The 19893-nt window shown below is 47.0% G+C and overlaps 1 protein-coding gene across 10 annotated transcripts in view; it reads left to right on the top strand.

Moving 5' to 3' along the window:
• Positions 1–19893, top strand: part of CUX1 (cut like homeobox 1) — a 366222-nt gene that overhangs the window by 30314 nt on the left and 316015 nt on the right. The gene's annotated exons all lie outside the window — the stretch shown is intronic.

The following is a 19893-nucleotide window of genomic DNA, read 5'->3' as shown; positions in this document are numbered from 1 at the left end:
TGCCAGTTCTTTGGAATATATGAGACTTTTTGGTGCATTGCACATAGTGGATTTTTGCAAATGTTCTCAAAAAGAATGTGCTATTTGGGCATAAATTTTTTTCCATATGTATTATTTTGAGCTTATTCATGTTACATAATTCTTCTGTGTCTTTGCTCGTTTTCTTCCCATAGTTTCAGCAGTCATTACATGGTGTGTAGGCTATATTGTCAGATGCATATATGATCATCTTTTATATCTTCCTCATTTATTGTTCCATTTTTGTGTGTATTATATATAGACTCTTTCTTCATCATTTATGATGTTTTTCCACCTTAAAATTTATTTGTTGTGATATTAAAATTAATCTCCTGTTTTGTTTTTTTTCCTTTTGTTTTGGCTTCCGTTTGCCAGACACTTTTTTCTTGCATTATTTCTAATTTATCTGTGTCTGTTTGCTTTCTGTGTCTGTTTGCTTTCAGTGTCCTGGTTTATATACACGATGCAGGGTCTTGTTTTCTGAACCCAGACTGAGAGTCTGATTAGTGCATTTAACTGGTATACACTTATGGTAATTGTGATTATATTAGGACTTCCACCATTTTTTTTTGCTTTTACCATTACTTTTTGGGGGGTACCTATTTGTGTGAGGTTTTGTTGGGTTGACTTTTTCTCTGCTGGATTTTAAATTTCTGCAGTCTATTTTATTCTTCTGGAATTCAGAACCTGGATTATTCCTGAAATTATTAAGACCCAGGATATGTTTGTTTTTTCCTTTTGGTTTCTAAAGTTTGTCAATATCTTTGTTCTATTTCCTGTTTCCACCTACCTTTCTCCTCTCCTGGTTTTTACTGTGTTCATTTTAAGTTCTCGTTCATTGGGGTTCGTTCAGTCTGCTTTTTCTGTGCAGGTTTTGGGGCAAGTTGGTCCTCTATTAACTCTCCCAGCAGGGGCCTAGGGCCTAGGAGACCACACAGGTCACAGGGAAGAACAGATCGCCTGTGACCTGTGTGGTCTCCTAGGCCCCTGCTGGGAGAGTTAAGGTGACAGCATTATCAGCTTGGTGGAGAGGGGCCCTCCTAGGGTAGAGGTGTGAGGGGTGCAGTAGGCCCGTCAGGGAACCTCCTGGTGCCTTGTTCCAGTCACACCTGTTTTCCCAGGGCTACCTGTTTCTGATGTTATCGTCCAATGATACAACTCTCATTGCATTTTAGGACCCCCTGGGGTTGGGGGAGTCACCTTAAGATTCTGATTCTGGAGTCGAGTATGGTATAGACTGGCCATGATGACCTCATAACTGGTGAGCTGGGAGATGGTACTTAGGGGTTCATTATACTGTTTGTATACATCTGAGGTACTGTGTCCAGCTAAAATTTTGGTTACCTCCCGGCTAAGACACACTGGCCCTAGTCTGTGGTATGGGGACAGAGGTGGGGAGGGGACAGAGGAGGCTTGCTGAGGCCTGGAGCTGGCTGCCAGGCATTTAAAATGATGTATGTGGCATGTATAATGTTTCTGTTGGACAGCAGTGTTCTAATCTAGACCGTTGCAACTCAAAGTGGTCCATGGGCCAGCAGCAAGGACAGAACCTGGGAGCTTGTTAGAAATGCGGACTCTTAGGCTCCACCCCAGACGACTGACTTAGAACCTGCATTTTTATGAGATCCCCAGGTAATTCAGGTGCACATTAAAGTTAGAGAATCACTGGTCTAGATCCTTTTAAAAGGGGTGGTTGGTTTTATTTAATTCATATGTTAAAACAATGACTCCTCCCTTATCTTCCAAGTTGAGCTTTCCAGAGGATGGTTTACAACCAGTGGGCTGAGCTGCGAGGGAGGGACTGGCACCCCCAGTCTGTGTGGTTGTGCAAGGGAGGTGCCTGTGCCCTCTGAGGCCCGAGCCTATTTTAAATCTAGCTCTTTTTTACACACAGTTCTTATAGTATCGGTTATCTGCTTCTCGGTGTCCTGACACATTAAAACAGCAAATTGGAAGGAAATAAAGGAATTTCTAGAGGCAGGACTAGCTGTCAGTGTGAGAGCAGGAGAGCAGAAGGACACAAGAGTTGCAGACTGGGGCTGTTTGCACATGTAGGTGGTAGGGATTCACTGTAGATTTCAGCATTGACCTTCATTCTGATTAGCCTGAGCCACTAAGAAATGACTAAACTAAGTACTGATGATAAGCCTCCTGTAGCTACCCCGTGGAGAGGGTAGTATTTTCACCAGTGCCTTCGCAAACGTCAGGGGCGCGTCTGAAGACTTGTTTGGAAAATGAACGTTGGGAGCCTTTCCTTCTCTCCCTGTGCTGGATCCGTAATACAGAGTCTGGCAGAACTAATGCCTGCGTGAGTGTGGTTGGCAGGGTGATAATATGGGTGTAATGATTTATAGTTTTAATTTGAACATCTCACCTAAAATGTCATGTGGGGTGCTTGAGTGTGATATGGTTATGTTACGGGATTACATGCTTATGACTTTGTAATAAAAGATTTTGTAGTAAAAAGGGGCGTTATTTATGCGGGACCCGTATATTACCACCTGGAAACGTCAGCTCTCCGTGTGTGAGAACGTGGGGTTTTCTAGATGGCCGGCCTTTGGATGTTCCCCGAACCCGTCAGCTGCCCGCTGACTGACTGGCTGAGGGCACTCTGGCCGACACCACAGAGGACCCATCTGACTTGGAATCTCGGCTCTTCCATTTATGAGCTGTGTGACTTTGGGCATTTAACCTGCTTCCTCTGTAATGGTGATAATAACGCAGCTTGCTTTATAGGGGCTCTACTACGACTCAGCTTAGGACGGTGCCTGTTACACTGTCCCAGTGTTTCTCAGCCTCAAAATGAAAAAGTGAAGGAAAGCATCGTGTTGGCAGCTCACCAGCGGAGCCTGCCTTACAGTGAGAGGGGAATGGCGGCAGTAGCCCAGACTGAGATGCGCCGGTGTCAGTGCTGATCCCTGGGCCGTGGGGCGCTGGGCATACGTTGACGAGCTCTTTACTATTTTTATTTCTTTTATGCTCCCCCCGTATATGATTAAAAATAACTGCTTACACGTGTAGTTAAAGCAAAAGCCTGCTTTTGGGTGTAACTTCCACATCAAATGTTCAGTGGGTAAATGAAAAATGTGAGTCATGCAATACTTGGCACCTTCAGCTTTTAATATTTGGTGACAAACTTCCGATAGAGAGGAGGAATTTCAAAGTGGAAGTCCTTCCAGATCCAGATGGCAGAAGGCTTCTTCAGATGAAGCAACGTGATTCCTAATGTTGATTGGGACTAGTCATTGTTTGAATTTTCTCCTCCGATTTTCTCAGCCTGCTAGGCCTCCGTGGGGGCCAAATTTAGTTCTGAATTTACCACTTTCGTGCAGAGTGAGCCTCCGCTTGTGGAATGTGCTCAACTTGAAGGATACGAATTATTTCTAGAAGCTTTTTTAACTCACAGCAAATAGAAGACAAAGTGTGCGTAGATCAACAGAATACTTGCAAGGCGTCTTTCTGCCTGTCTGGAGAGCTTGGGTTTGCTCTCTAGTGACTGTTGACAGCCACGAACAGGATGCAGCAGTTGTGCCATGTGATTTACATGTCTGAGTTTTGTTTTCTTGTCCAGGATCTTGAAGACTGTTTCCAAAATAGGTGTTTCTTCCTTGGCAGCAGATTTGAGTTCTTACGCTGTCAGCCCTGTCTTTTTCTGAAGTGGAGTGGAGTCGGGGGCATGGGAGAAGGGCAGAGTGGCTAATATTAGCACCCCCCCTCCTATATCACATAATTTTGAATGCAGTGGAACTATTGCCTGAATTGCAAACGTAGGAAATTCCTATTAAACACACTTTGACCTGATTTGTAGATATATAATGGAGAGAAATATGCAGTTTGGAGAACATGGTGAAATAGTTGTATGGAATATGCACCAGCCAGGATTTCAGAAGCAAGTCAGAAAGTTCATTGATAAAATATCTCAGATAACAGGGAAAAAAGAAATCAACGTCTGGTAGCGGCCTGACGGTTCCTTGCAGCAGTGGCAATTCCGGGAGCCCGGCGAGCCCAGGTTTGCTGGGCCTCCTGGGCCGAGGCTGTTAATCCCAGCAACTGCAGGCAGCCTCTGGGGAGGCCTGAGGTCAGGCTTGTGAGTAAAACAGTTATAAGGCAGGATAAACACTTTTCTGTGTGGCCCTTAAGGTTGCCACAGTGTAGAATTGTTCAAGAAACTAAAAAAAGGAAGTTGCACGTCTTAAATATATTTCATTTTAAAATAAAAATTGTCTAAAGGTAGTTAGTGTTTTTGCATGTTTTCTTTATTTCAAAAGATTTTATTTTCATTTTTTATCAAAATCACATAAGGCTCAGTGTTAAAGAACCAGCCCCTGCCTCACGCTCAGCTAAGCTCCCGCACCCCGGAGCAGCCTGTTTGTGCAAGTGCAGGGTTGTGCACCCGGCAGCGCTGGGCCTCACTTACAGACGCGGAACTGCGGGACTGGCGTGGGGCGACAGGCCTCCTCCGCTCCTTTTTCTCAGAGTAGTCGTATTTCTCTTCTTGGCTCAGTCCGTTTTAGGTACTCGGCGTTTGGATGGCTGTGCCTGTGTAAATACTAGTTTTCTGTGCACAATATCTCATTTGTCCCTAAATTCTCTTCCAGCAATATATATCTCTTTAAACATGGGAACCTGTCATATAGGTAGGTTTTTGTTTATTGGCAACATCCCTCCTGGTCCCTCATTTTTCTGCTCTTTCCAGGATAGGCCGCTGCCAACCCCTTCCCCATCATTTGGGGCTTCCTTTCCTTCTTTCCTGCTTTGGGACCTCCTGTCTCCTGAATTCTGTGCTTTCTTCTTCCTTGGCTAATCTCTCCTTTGTGGGGTTCTTCTCTGGTAGCTTCCTGATAAAGGGTGTTCACAGCTGTGGATCTGCATTCTGGCCTCTTGTGGTCATTGCCAAGCATAAAATTCCAGACTGGAAAGCAGTGCCCTTGGAATTGGAAAGACACGACGTCCAGGGCTCACCTTGTCGAGGGTGTTCTGGCTTCCTGGCATTGTGCTGTTTCTCTCTAACACCTTCTAGAGCTAGAGCCGTTGGCTTGCTCTCTTTCTCAGGTATGGAAATGCGCCTCAGCATGTGTCTCCCCCCACCCCCCCTCTGTTTTCTGCGCTCTGGAACTTGTCATTTAGATGTTGGGCCTCGTGGACACATCTGCTGATTTTTGCCGCCTTTCACTTTTCATGTCTCTGTCTTTTTTGATGTACTTCCTTCTAATCTTTCTGATATTTTATGTTGTATTTTTAACTTAAGGAACCTTTCTCGTTCTCCGAATGTCCCATTCTTATGGCCTGTCCTCATTTCATAGATGCAGTGTCTTCTTTATTCACTGCCTACATTTGCCAGTTTTTTTTAAGTTTTCTTCTGTTTCTTGCATTGACTTCTCTTTGTTTTCACTTTTTAAAATCTTTATGAAAAAGTATCATTCTTATTATTTTTTAAAGATTTTATTTATTTACTTGTAGAGAGAGGGGAAGGGAGTGAGAAAGAGAAGGAGAGAAACATGTGAAAGATGTATCACTAAGTTGCCTCTCACACGTCCCCTACTGGGGACCTGGCCTGCAACCCAGGTGTGTGCCCTCACTGGGAATCGAACTGGTGATCTTTCCATCCCCAGGCCAGTGCTCAAGCCATTGAGCCACACCAGCCAGAGCTGAAGAAGTATTATTTGATACGTGTAAACAAGTGTATGCAACACATTTTGATTACAAAATGTAATAATGTAACTAATGCCCATGAACCCTAACCCCTCAACCCAACCTCAACCCAAGACCTGGAGCATTCCCGATAATTCGCATCAGCCTGTGTGCCCTCCTCTGGTTTCTGCCACCCGGCCCGGGACAGGTAACCACTGTCCTCAGTCTTGTATTTATTGTGTCACAGCCTTAAAATAATGTTTTGTTTTTTAATCACAGTTGTATATAGGGTGGGGTAAAAGTAGGTTTATAGTTGTTCCTATGGAAAATAATACATTAATTAATAAATAATAATATAAGAATAATACTTTGATATAGTCACAATTGTAAACCTACTTTTGCTCCCACCCTGTATATGCTTAAATACTGCAATGTTTACTCCTGCTTGGTGTTGATCTCTCTGAAAACGTATTATCATTCTCCCTGCAGACTTCCAGAACTTGCTCTCTTGACTCGAGTTATGTTCGGAGAGTCACCTATGATGTGGTAGTAAACCTTAAGTCTGTTTTCTCTGACATTGATGCCTAAGTGTATGACTAGACCAATTTTATTTATCCTTTCTCCCGTTGATTGTCTCTTCTTCTCTTCTTGTTTTAGTCCCATTTACAGGTTTCCTTTAAATGGTGACATCTCATTGTTTGTGCCTAAGAACAAGGCACTAGCATATTTACAGGGAAGGGGGGGTGTATTTGTGTATTGGGGGTGGTTTGGGGGGCAGTCTCTTGGTGACCTTCACTGTAAGTGATCAGCCCAGGTGCTTTGTTGAGGGAAGTCCCCAAGTGTCCGTGTCTGTGGCTCTTTTCTCTCCACCTGACAGTTTCTCCAGTGAGAAGCACTCCGTTTCCCTGCTGGGAGGAGTGGTTGGGGGCTACATGTCCCACCACCTGTTTTCTAGGAGCCAAGCTGGGGAAAGGGCTGGGCATGGTCACTCAGTCCCCCTGCACGTGACTTACAGAAAGCCCATGTTCTGCCTACCGTGGGGGAGGGTCTCTAGGCTGCGTGAGGTGGGGGAGGGGTATGACTGCTTCTGTTACTGGCATTTGCTCACCTTGCACCCCTACCTTCTGAAATCCCTGCTGCTCCCCCTTTCCAAGCCTTTCTAAATTCTGTGGTATGAGTGAGCTTGCTGCCTGTGGGCCTCCCATCTTGAGGCTGGGCTGTGAGCTTCCTCTGGTCTGTGAAGGCTGCTGTGGTGGGTGTAATAGCTTTCCAGCTTCTGAGGTTTAGAGGGCTGTTCCTTTGCTCTCCCCTTTCTTTTTCTCTTTGTCCTGTGAGTTTAGGCCATGCTGTTCTGGAGGGAGCGGAGATAATTCAGGTGTCAATCTGCCATACTAACCTGAAGTCACATGTTTTCAGAATGCCTAAATTTATGTATGGGGTAAGGCTATGTATGACAACACCGGTTTTATGGATAACACATTAGTTTTGTCTTTCAAAGAAGCCTTTTGGGAGCTCCTTCCGACCAGGCTGCCAGTGAGTGACATGTGATTACCATATGCTGGGGATCATCTCCAGAGCAACTTCATGAAACACCAAGCACACCAGTCTCCGTGGTGGAGGAGCCTTGGCTGTGATGGGAAGAAGCAGCAGCATGACACTTGAGACCTGGGGTCAAATGCTGTCTCTGTTATTGAGTGCCTTAGATGTCTCCACACTCCTATCTGAAGAGGTGCCACCTTCCTAACTGGTTTGTTACAAAAACACAATGAGGGAATAGATGTGAGGTGCTCGTGGGTAGCTGCTCTGTAAATGGGAGCTATTATTAACTGTTAACATCTTCATTGGACAAAGAAGTGACACCCCCGTCTCACCTTTATGTGGCACCTCGTTCTGAGTAGTGGTTCTCCCACCCGTTTTTGCACTCTGACTCTCAAAAGGACTAAAAACGGACTCGACTTGGATTGCAGTGGTTTGTTGTGATGGTTACGTACCTCCCTGTCTGTTATTTTGTCTCCACCCCTCCTGCTTGTTATCTTCCCCAACACTTTGAGGTCTAATTTCCTGCCTCAGAAATCACTTTTCTCCCCTTGTGCAGGGGGCGGACCCGTCCCTTGGAGACCCCACCTCAGGCCCTGCCTCCCTGAGAAACCCTCTCTGCCTACCCAGCCCCAGGAGAGGAGCCCCGTCTGCCCCGCAGCCCCGCAGCCTTCACAGGCCGTCGTGTCCTCTGTGGGGCTGTGAATCCCATTAATGCAGCCTGGCGCTCTTGCCTGCCAGGGGCCATTCTGGGCTGAGGCACCACGCCTGGTGTGTCTGTGGTCTTTTTTCTCCACGGTACCTGGCTCTTCCTCATTGAGAAATGGCAGACAAGGCTTAGGATTTTACTTGAATTTACAGGTGGCACAGTAGGAGAGTCATCAGGGTTTTGCAGGTGTTTTATCACCTAAGTCACAACATTCAGTCTGGCACTTTTTCTGTGTTCTCGCCCTGTGTGAAGGAACAGCTTGGGTCAGCTGGAAGCGTGCAAGTAAGGCATGCTTTAGTCCTCGCCCACATGGACTGACCAGGATGCTATTCCCCAGCTGCAGTGTTTACTGCATTAGCATTGTATGTTCCTCCATTCTCCTCCCTAACCTTCCGTGTTTCTCTGAGCTGGTGTTTTCCATTCTGCAATTGAAGGCTCTACAAGTGGGGCTGTCACCAAGTCTGGTGGATGTGGAAAATGAAGTGGGCTTCACAGAGAGACGACGGCACGAGCAGACGGGTTTTGTTCCCTCTTGATGGAAACCCCAGAGGGCTGGGCCTCTCCCAGCCAGGACAGACACAGCGATGCAATCTGTTTCCTGCAGGCCTGAAGAAATGCTTCCTCCTTGTGGTTGGTGACTTCAAAAGCTGCCCCAGTTAGATGAAGTTCAACTGTTTCTCCAATTCTGATGACGCTGGGGCAGCCAGTCACTGCTCTGCCACTGCTGCTTGTGCATTTGAGGAAAAGCCTCCTCCTGACCCCCACGAGGCATCTACAAGGTTTCCTCTTCTCTCTGGTTCCCTTGTCATCACTAGCTGAAACTGCTTTCTTGAAGCCAAATTAACTCTGCGATCCCTCTTTGGGCCTCATCCTCCTTGACCTGTCCATGTTCCCTTGCTCTGCTGCTTGCTGCTGCCTCCTGGGACTCGCACACATGCCCGTCAGCCCACCCAGGCCCCTGGGTGTTCGAGCCCGCCCCCTCAGGCACGCTGTCTGTGCCTTCTGCCTGGAGCACCCTCTCCATCCTTCTCCTTCAGCCTCTGAAGTCTTGCCCAGCTCAAGTTCCTGTTTCTGTTTGAAGGAGCCTTTCGGATCCCCTCCAGCGATGGAATCTGTCCTTCTTTGAACCCCCCGGGCACGTTGGGCCTGCCCTATATTTCTGCCCTCACTGCACCTAGTGTTCCAGTCATCTGGGCCCTGGTTTTGTCCCTCTTCCAGGCGGTCAGCTTATCAGCACAGGGACTGTGCTGGACTCTGAAACTCCAGCACCTCCCACAGTGCCTTGCATATAATAGGCATAGCATTCAATAAATGTCATATTTTTGAAATATCTGTAGAAATAAAAAGAAATGCTTTTTTTTAGGAGTCAAAATGCACGGCTTTCATCCATTTTCAATACATAAAAGATGTTTTCAACACAAAAAGTCCTTTCACTGCTCTTACTTAATAGTTGGCTTTTGGAATGATGTGGACTAGAATGAAAAATGAGGATGAGCGCTTCTGAAATCAGCTGTTTTGAATTAAAGCGGAATGAGTCGGATACAGGTGAAGCAAAAAGGATGGGATTCAACCAGTTGAGGATTAATATGTTGGGCTCCTTTAAACTCTGAGGACTGTCTCCTTGTAAACGAGCAGACGGGGTGGACAGAGCTTGTCTGGCCCCCACTCCTGCCCTATCAAGGCTGTGTGCTGCGGCCCCTTACCTTGACTTAGCTCAGAATGACTTAGCCTTCCTGTGGCTTTGCATAATGGCAGGGAGGTTTTATTATTTTTTTTTCTTAGCTGTTCTTCCTGGTGATTTTCGGAGATCATCTTCATCAGGTTTACTTAACAGTAAGGATGCTGAGGCGCTGTTAGGGAGCGAATCGCCCTAACAGTGAGGTGGCGTGAGCTGGCTTGGAGGCCCTGGCTGCTCTGTGGAAATCTTTGCTCCCATTTGGGTGGATGTGTGGCCACATCCAGTGCTCTCAGTTTGCCTGCCTGCCTGCTCCACCCTGATCATGGTGGTTTGGATGTTCCGCACGCGGCAGCCCCGCAACTGACTTTGCAGAGAGAGCCGTATGTTCAGCTAGCCGTGTGAAAGCCGACTAAAACTGGATATGGAGCAAATCCCACCAAGTCCTTACAAGACGTGCTGAACTGACCTCTGTCTTAGTGGGGCCATGGGGGCCCTGGTCTGACTGTGAAGGAAGCTGCGGTGATTTTCCTGTGCCCCAGGCTAGTGCTGAACTTCACCAGCTCTAGTCTCCATTCTGGCTGTGGATGCGGCAGACCTTTGGCTAGCGGATAGAACTAACCCTGGGTGATTTAATGTTGGGCGATATGTAAGGAGTCATATGGACAGTGTTGCAGCTGAATTGGTTCCCACGTTTCCTCCAGTCAGCCTTGTCCCCTGTGGGCTGTGGGCAGGTGGGCACCTGCTGCTCGCAGGTCTTGCAGGCAGGAGCTGCCTTCGACCCATCCATTCCCTGGGCGCTGCCTGGACAGTCACTGGAGGCCATTCCAGATAGCTCGGTCCAGTACAGATCACATCATGCGTCAGCGACCCCAGCCTGATGTTATAACTGAATGCCGAGAGCACAGCCCAGGCGCTCTGCTCAGTATGGAGCTAATGGCAAAACAAAGAATATTTTGAAAACCAGACACTGTATTTCAGTTGTTACTGAGGAGTAGGGCTCATTACCAGGGAGCTTGGTATATATTGAAGAAAAAAAGGTATCTGGATTCCTCAAGGTTGTGACAAAGCTAAAGCAGCTTGTCGTCAAGCAAATGGACAAAATTGTTGCCACAGTGTTCCAGTTTCTGTTTTGGGGGATGGTGGCGGGGGTTCCATTGTAGCGGCTGACTTTGGTTTGCCTCGGTTGGTTTTACTTCCTTAAGGTCTCAGCTCAGAGGCCCCCTTCCCACCCCCAAAAAACAGCACCCCCTCCTGGCCCCTCTCACCCCTCTCCCAGGCTTTTTTGTTTTCAATGACTTATCTGTCACGTGAGCCACTATTTATAAAGCTGCTGCCACCCCATGTGAACTGCACTGCCTTAATGAAGGTGCACTTAGGCCCTTACAATGGGGATGCTTTTAAATCACAAGAAAGTCTTCCTGCTTATTCATGGATTGTGAAAATCAGTACACTAATAACTTTTTTAAAAATACTCTATTTATTTATTTTCAGAGAGAGAGGAAGGGAGGGAGAAAGACAGGAAGAGAAACATCAATGTGTAAGAGAGACATTGATCCACTGCCCCTTGCACGCCCCCAACAGGGGGTCAAAGCTGCAGCCCAGGCACATGCCCTGGTGCCCTGACCGGGAATTGAACTGACAGCCCTTGATCCTGCAGGACAATGCCACACCAGTCAGGGCCAGTAATGCTTTTTTTGTTGTTGAAGAAATCCAGTAGCATTAAGCCTTATAGATTCAAATAGGTCAGATGGCTAACGATTGAAAATGGATTGGCATCCGTTGTATTTGGCAACGTAAAGCTAGACTTGAGCCCTGGCTGGTGCGGCTCAGTGGATTGAGTGCCGGCCTGCAAACTGAAAGGTCATTGGTTTGATTCCCAGTCAGGGCACATGCCCGGCGCGGGCCAGGTCCCCAGTTGGGGGCGTGCTAGAGGCAACCGATTGATGTATCTCTTGCACATTGCTGTTTCTCTCTTCCCCCTCCCTTCCCCTCTCTCTAAAAGTAAAATAAATGAAATCTTAAAAAAAATTAAGAATAATAGAATGGTCTTTGAAAAACAGAAAAATTTTAAAAAACAAAAAACTAGACTCAAGGTCATTTTTTTGTCCATCTTCTGTGTTATTGAAGTGACTCCAGTGGAGGCTGAGTCTGCAGTTGTTGAACCAGGGGTTAAGGGCAGAGCTGCAGTGAAACTTAAGTCCAGGCGCTCTTCCCGCCACCTGAGCTGGGAGAGAGGAGGGTTTATGTTTAACTCAGCGATGTCTGAAATGCAGTTTCTGGGGGCTGAAAACATTAACGTTTAAAAAAATGATTTAAAATTACCAATTGACCATATCCTGGGCTGAACCTACATGATTCAGCTCCTTTTAAAAATATCTTTTCTCAACAAATTGCTTCCTTAACATTTTAATTTGTTGATCATAAAGGAAGCTTGCCAAATATTAGCCGTTCTTTTCCATTTCCTACAGCTTCAAGCTTTCCTTATTTGGCATATTTCAGTGGAACTGTAAGGTCACTCCCTATTTTTCTTCCCAAATAACTATATTTATTACTGTCAAGTATTGGCGGGTTTGATCCAGCTGTCATCAGAATGTTTGGAAATATTGTTTTTTTGCCAGAATGCTGATTTAATGATCTAACACTGACATGGCTTGTTTTCTCCGCTGACTTGATAACTTGTTCAATAAGCCCCCCCTTAGGGAGCCACGCTGCTCCTTGCCCTGCCGTCGCTGTGTGGGCAGTGTCTTGAAGACCGTAGTAGGAGGGTGCTTTTTCCCCTTCCTTTTTTCCCTCCCATTTTCTCTTTCTCTCTCTCTCCCTCTCTCATTCCTTATCTTCATTCTTCCTTTTTTTAGGGGGGGCGGGGAGAAGACCTAGATGGTAACAAAGACTCTCCTTGAAGAAGCTAGCATTGCTGCTGCTTGGTGTTTTGAAAAGTACTTAAGACGAATTTTTGCCTTACTAAAAATTTCAGACATATTCCAAATTAGAGAGAGAACTATAATGAACCCCACGTACCGCCACCAGCTTTACCAGTTAGCAGGTCGTGGCCAGTCTAGTCTCCTCTCTACCCCCGCCTGCTTCTGGAGTTTTGAAAAGGACATCAGATTATTTTATTCATAAATATTATTATATATATCTCTAAAGGACAATGTGTCTATCTTGAAAACGCACCGTAACACCATTATCACACCTGAAGAAGAAAATGAACGACGTGAAGAAGGAGTTTTGACTGTGTGCCACTGTGGTGAGACAGCCCACGCTCCGCTTTCGCTCTGGCCTCCCCAGGGCCTGGGGCTCGTTACCGCTCCCCTGAACCCCCGTTTTCTCTCCTGTAAAACCAGCTGGTTGCATTAGTTCTTCTGACTCTCCATTCTTGAGTGTCCGAATGTGTGAGGTGCTGACTCACTTGAGAAGTGGTCCATCATGCAGCGCGCTGGAGGGGAGGTGGGCACGCATGTTGTGTTGACCGTGTCAGGTTCCGGTGTGGGAGTTTGAATGTGTTACTTCAGCTGCATCCACCTGCTAGTTGAACGGTCATCTTTTCCGGGCATCTTTGATCCCCTGGCCGGTTGGTGGTTCCACGTGCCGATCATCTGAAACTCTGCTCACTAGTCGATTCTCGAAGTGGAGGAGCTGGTTCCACATTTAGCAGTTAGCTGTTAAGGGTCAGTAACAGGTGTTAAATTTGCAACCCGTTTTTGCCCCAGTCTTTTGGAACTGAAATGATTGGGTCATTTGAATTTAACAAACTGCCTGGCACTGCACCAGATGCTGGGGCTACAAAGCTCCTTCACTGCTGGCTGGACCTCCAGGAGCTCCCACATGACAAGATGGCAGGAGGGCACATGTCCAGTACCTTCACTGCAGTGGGGCTGCGCCAGGTGTAGGGGGAGGGTGGGGTGGAGAGCAGGCACTGACCAGTCCTGATTTGGTGGTAATGGTACTGCTGAGCCCTGAAGCATCAGTGGGATGTCACCATGTCCAGGCTGGTAGGGAATGGCAGGCCATCGTGTATCACTCACCCATAATCCCACTAGCGGGGTTACAATCACTGTTAAGGTTGTGATTAATTTCCTTTGGATATTTTTCTCTGGATATGGGACTTTATGATACCTGTTCATTTAGTTAGTGACTCAAAAAGCACATATTGAGCATCTGGCCACGTCCCAGACACTCTACTTGGTTCTGAGGTTGGCCAGTAGAGGTCAAGATAATTCGTGCCCTTCAGGAACTTACATTCTGGTAGGTTTATATAGTAAGTCATACTGTATGGTAGATGGATGATGTTTGTGGTCTGTTCAGTTCACTTTAGAAATCATACCAGGCCATCCATGGAATTATTCGCCTGCCATTTTAGACTGTGATGGCCCTTCAACTTGACAGAGAACAGCTGCCTGTGAAATGTGACCCTCTCAACACCGGCTCCTCAGGCAGGCGCAGGAGGTGCCCAGGGAAGGCATTCTGCTGGGCTGGCTCATGACTTGCCAGCCCTTTCCCTGTGAGTTGCCTGTAAAAGGGGTGGGGGATGCTTCCTTTTTTGGAGTAAATCTATTGACCTAATTTGCATTGGGGACATCTTGGTATAATTTGCAACCCAGGTATGCCCCTTAAATTGTTTTCATTACCAGGGTTGGTGTAGGGGCAATTGTTGTGTTGATTTTCTGAGAACTTATAAGTGCTCAGTATGTGTTTGGAAATGCCAAACCTGAAGTTTAAAGTTCAGGTAGGAGGATAAAGACCTTTTATTGTTCAGTGTATCTAGAAAATGTGGCTCCCGATTCAAATATATACCCAAACAGAAGAATATAATGAATCCTTTTGTATCTGTTATTGGCTTCAATAAAACCTTGTGTCAGCTGTATTTTCTCATTCCCCTGCCCCAACTTAATTTTGAAACCAACCCCAGACCTTATTTCATCTGTGAATATTGCAGTATCTCTAAAAGATACAGACTTTTTTTTTAACATGTCCACGATACCATTATCATATGTTTCCCCAAAAGACAAAAAATTGCTAATATCAACTCTGTAGTCGTTACTCAAATTTTCCATAAATATTATAATTTTTAAACATTTGAATCAGAATCCAAGTAAGATCCTCACACTGTGATTGATTCATAGGTCTTTTAGTCTTTGAAGTTTCTTAATTGACTAGTTCCCCCTCCACCTCTCTCCCCCTTTTAATCTGTTTCTGAATCTGAAGATCTGATTTGGGTCTCTTTATTTTTTGGCTAGACTCCTTCCTAAGTGATAAGTATTTCTATTTAGGAGGTCAGAAGGCATGTAATGTGTATGTGATTGCAAGGGTTTTTTTTTCCCCTGATTTTTAGAATTGTAAAATGCACATGAAATTTACTATCTTAACTGTTTTTAAGTGTACAGTTCAGCGGCAGTAAGTACGTTCACATGGTTGTGGAGCCATTAGCACCGGCCTCCGCAGTGTTCTTTTATCTTCCCAAACCCAAACTCCATACGCGTTAGACACTAACTCTCCATTCCCCTTCCCCGCCCAGCCCCTGGCAACCCCGTTCTACTCTGTGTCCCTCCTAGGAGTGCAATCATACAGTACTTGTCTTCGGTGACTGGCGTATTTTGCTGAATATAATGTCCTCGAAGTTTCAGCCATGTTGTAGTATACATCAAATGTCCATCCTCTGTAAGACTGAATAATATTCCATGGTATGGATAGACCACATTTGTTTATCCACTCACCCATGGGTGGACACTTGGGTTGCTTCCATGTTTAGCTGTTGTGTGCAGGTAACTCTCTGAGGCCCCACTTTGCGTTCTTTTGAGTGTGCACCCAGACGTGCGATACTTCCAGTGTCTCGAGGAACTGCATGCTGATTTCCACAGTGGCTGTGCCAGTTTACATTCCCACCAGCGGGCACAGGGGTTCTGATTCCTCGCCAACACTTGTTTTCTGTTTTTTTGGTTTTTTGATAGAACCCATTCTATTGGGTGTGATGTAGTATTTCATTGCACTTTGATTTTCACTTTCCTAATAATGGTAGTTATTTTTAATAACTTATTTAAAGTTTATATTTCCTAGGGATGCTTCATGATGAATATAGTTAGTGAGCCACCTTAATTATTTCTTTAAAAAACAGGAGCTACTATTTCCCATACAATATTCACAATGTATACCATTTGTTTGAATTGTTTTGTAGAATCACGAAAATTAGACCAGTCCTCTCAATCATGGGGAAGAAACTGATACCCAAAGAGGTTGAGTCTTTGCCCATGACCTCAGCCGTGGGAGGTAGAAGAGGAGGCTGGGGCCCAAGTGCCTGGGATCCGAGGTCCCAGTCTCGCCCTGGCCCGGCTGACTTGACCTTCCACCCCATCCCCAGTCCTCCCTGTGGCACTGCAGTGGGGGGTCCAGGTGCACAAAGCCCTGCTTGTTTGGCTGCGCACGCCCCCGAGCAGTTGCTCTTATTACAGAGTGGTTATTCTTATCTGTCAAGAAACCCAGAACAACTGTTTTTATTCTTCACAGTGGATGCTTATGCATATGACCTTTTGAGAACATATTTCTGGATCCTGTAGAGGCACTAATGTTCATGAAGATTAGCTAAGTTAAATCTTTTATTTCTTTCAGCTGAAATGGTCTGTCTCTTTAAGAATTTCACTTTGTAGAGTTAAATTGTGTTTCTCATGCTGTTAAATGTTTATTAGTAATCCTGTATAATTTAATGTATTATTTTCAGATGACAGAAGAGCCCCTTGGCAGAGAGGGATATTAAAGTCTGGTGTTAGTCAAACCTTTCCCTCCTTATGGTGGCGGGTGGCGCGTGCGGTGCTGGGGGTCTAATGCACACGATCAGGGCGGGGTGGGAGTCCGACAGTGCAGCTGCACGCAGCCCTGTGGCATGTGGCATGCGCGTGTCCTGGGAGCAGCTGGCTTTCGCTCACACACTTGTATGCAGCCTGTAAACACAGATGTTGGTGACTGTGGGAAGTGGGTGTATGCGCCTTGCAAGTGCAGAGGTGTGTTGAGCGTTATTTGTGATGACCATGCCAGAGGTGCAGTCGCCGCTTGCTAAACTGGTCTTCGTTGGTTTAGTAAGGGCCAAGCCCAGCACCAGGGGCTGGAGATTATGACAGCCCCTGCCCTCAGGCGACTTATATTTTAATGGTTTCAAGGGAAAGCAAAACCTGTTTTTGAGAGACCTTGGCAAAGTACTCGTAGGTGACCTTGAAATCTACCGAAGGAAGAGATACTTAGAATGCTTGTTTTATAGTCTCCAGACAATAGAATTATATCAAACCCTTTATTGTAGACATGAACATTTATCTTAAGGACTCAAATTAAACTAGAGTAGATAATGAGCAGGCATAGTTGTTTACTGATTATTCATGATTGATATAGTGAATAACTCATTAAGTTGTTGGTAACAAATGAAATCACGAGAATTTTAACCCTGAGACACTCTAAATGAGACAAGCCATAACCATTGACTTAAAGGTGGTTCTACTCTGTCCTCTAAGCATTGACTTCAAAGCTTATAGAGAAGGTACCACTGGGGCCTTTGGGGAAATTGCCATATAAGAAGTTTCATGAAACTTACATTTGAAATTTAGTGTGATTTGACTTTCCTTGGTGACAATTAGTGTCTGCTATATTACCACAACATTTCTGTTTTCTTCTGTATGCTTATTTTTACAAGGTGGAAAAGAGTCAGCAACCATGGATGAAATGATGGTGGTTCTTTACACAGAGGTACATTCTAGAACATGTGTGATGGAGCCATTCAGGCAGCAGCATCCTGGTTGTTCAGGAGGCCCCTTGGAAGCTCAGTTTTAATGGCAGACTGTTTATCCAGTCCGGCCAACAAGTGGTGAGCCCCACAGCCACAGCCACACGGAAGCCCTGTTCATCCTGGGGTGCCGGCAGTGACCAGGATGAAGTCACAGCCAAGTGGCAAGGCAGACCTAAGGCTCTGTCTCTGCGGAGAAAGAGGGAGGCAGGGAGTGAGGACAGGCGTGTAGTGCACTGTGTTCAGCAGCCCCTGACACCTGGGCGGTGGGGGCGGGGCACACAGGGAGCCAGCGAGTGTGTCCGCTGACCAACACTTAACCTGCTGACTTCTCCTTTTGCTCCTTGCATCTGTGGGTGCCTCCAACAGCTCTGACGACAGATAATTTGCTCTTCTCTTTTAAAGCCAACCTCTATGGAGGATCACTCACTGGCAGCTTTAACTTTCGCCTCAATGTTGAGGTGTTAGAAGTCCAGTTCTGCTGGACTTGGTCCCTTGGTGGCCTAACTTTCCTTCAGTCCAGTTGAGACCAGTCTCATCTGTTTGCATTTCCCTGTGTAGAGCTGCTCGTGCCCATGCTGAGCTGGCCTCTGCCCCCCTGCTTGCTCTGGCCTTGTTATAGCCTGGCATTTCCAACAGCCAGCCGCTCTGTATCTCCCTCTTCCCCTCCAGTCAGGCAGCTCTCCCAGTTGCAGGCATACCATCTCCCTCCTTGGTCTGCCTTGCACTGTGGCTGTGTGAGCGGTTGATGCTCCAAGGTGGAGTGCTTACTGGATGCACAGTGCTGTGATCCAGGACTGCAGCCCTGACCTCTCCTCAGGGAACCTCACTTAACTGGGCAATCGGACATTTGTGGGAAAGCTTAGCTGTGTAGAACTTGGTGTACATTAACTGCAGGAAATATCACCGGCGGTGAAGAACTCACAGCAGACCGAGAGATCGAGTATATGCTTTAGGAATCTGCAGTAGAAAGGTCACTGAACTTAAGGGTCTAGATTGTGGCTAGATCTGGAAGGGAGTTGGGGAGAGAGGGCTGGCAGTGTGAGTGGGAGTATGAGACTGAAGGGCCTGAAGTGCCAGGCACAGTGATTTAGGTCTGACCTGCTTGGAGGTGCCACTGGAGATTTTCCGCAGTGATGTGTTATGGCTCCAGTGAGGTGTCAGGAAGACCTCCCAGCTCACGGAGAGCCGAGTGGGTAGACGGTCTGGGGCCTGTACTCCAGGGGTATGAGGGCCTGTGTCAGATGTCAAGGCTGAGAAGGAGTAAGAGGAACTCCACCCAGGAGTCAGTAACTGGGTAACTGTAGTTTGGGGACAGGGGAGGGAGGAGTCTAGGGTGAGCCAGATTGTGTACTTGGACATGACTGGAAGGCGAATCGAGTTCTTCAAAACCCCAGATGGGCCCTAGCTGGGTGGCTCAGTTGGTGGGAGCATCTTCCTGTACACCAGAAAGGGTTCTGTTCCCGGTCAGGGGCTGCACAGAAGACAGCCATGATCAATGTTTGATCAACGTTTATCTCACATTGAGGTCTGTTTGTCTGCCTGTCTCTTTCTCCCCCTCGCTGCCCCCCCCTCTCCTTTCCTCTCTCTCTAAAATCAGTTTAAGAAAGCATATCTTCGGGTGAGGATTAAAAAGAAACCCCCAGATGGCGGGGGGGGGGGGCATCAGTGTGTGGGGAGGGTGTGCTGCCTTTCGGGCATTCTGAACAAATAGAAGTATTCCGGGACAGGGTGGATCTGTCCTATCTGTGCTGAATCCCCAGTGCCCAGGACAGTGTCTGGCACTTAGTAGGTGCTTAGTAAGTGCATGGACCAAACACATGAGGTTGAAAGGAACTCAGAACTGGCCACAGGTCTTCCTAATGCCTGGCAGAGTCCCATTGTTGACACCATGTAAAAGAACGAGTTCCCTGAGGGAGAGAATTTAACAGGAAAGGTTGCCCAGGGCTGAGTGTGGCCACGGGAGTGCTGCAGTTAGGGCTCAGCAGAGGGAGAGGGATCAGCGAAGGAGGCAGGAAGGGAATGAGCAGGGGTAGGAGGGAAGCCACATGGCACAAGGTCAGCCAAGGTCAAAAGGCTCCTGGGAGGCGGTGGTTTCTGTGCAGGGGGAGGCCTTGGGTCCTGGCTCAGGGAGTCTTAGTGCTCTCGCGGTGGAGGAGGTGCACTGGTGAGCAGGCCAGAGCGGGTGGGGTAAGGGCTCCTCAGGCAGTGGCATGACTGGAAGGCTGTGCCTCGTTCAGGTTTCTGGTCGCTCTCCCTGCTAGTGTTTAGAGCTCTGCAGATCTATCCCCTCTAGTCCTTCTCCTCCACCGCCTCATTTCCCTCTTCTCTTTAGAGACTCTGCTTCCTGGCCTGCAGTGGACTTCCACCCCTTCGTGTGCTCCCACCAGCCCCACACTCCACCTCCAAGACCACCACTACCTGGGAGGCCCGGTCCTCATCCTGCCTGGCTTGAGCCCAAGTCCCCAAACGCCCTCTGAGCCCGAACGCAGAAGGCAGCGCTGACTAGAGGCGGCATCCCCTGCCTTCCTTCGCCCTGCGGTCCTCTGCAGCACCTTG

Source organism: Desmodus rotundus, chromosome 1 (genome assembly GCF_022682495.2).
Source record: "Desmodus rotundus isolate HL8 chromosome 1, HLdesRot8A.1, whole genome shotgun sequence".
NCBI classification, from domain to species: domain Eukaryota; kingdom Metazoa; phylum Chordata; class Mammalia; order Chiroptera; family Phyllostomidae; genus Desmodus; species Desmodus rotundus.
This window is presented reverse-complemented; position numbering and strand designations above follow the sequence as displayed.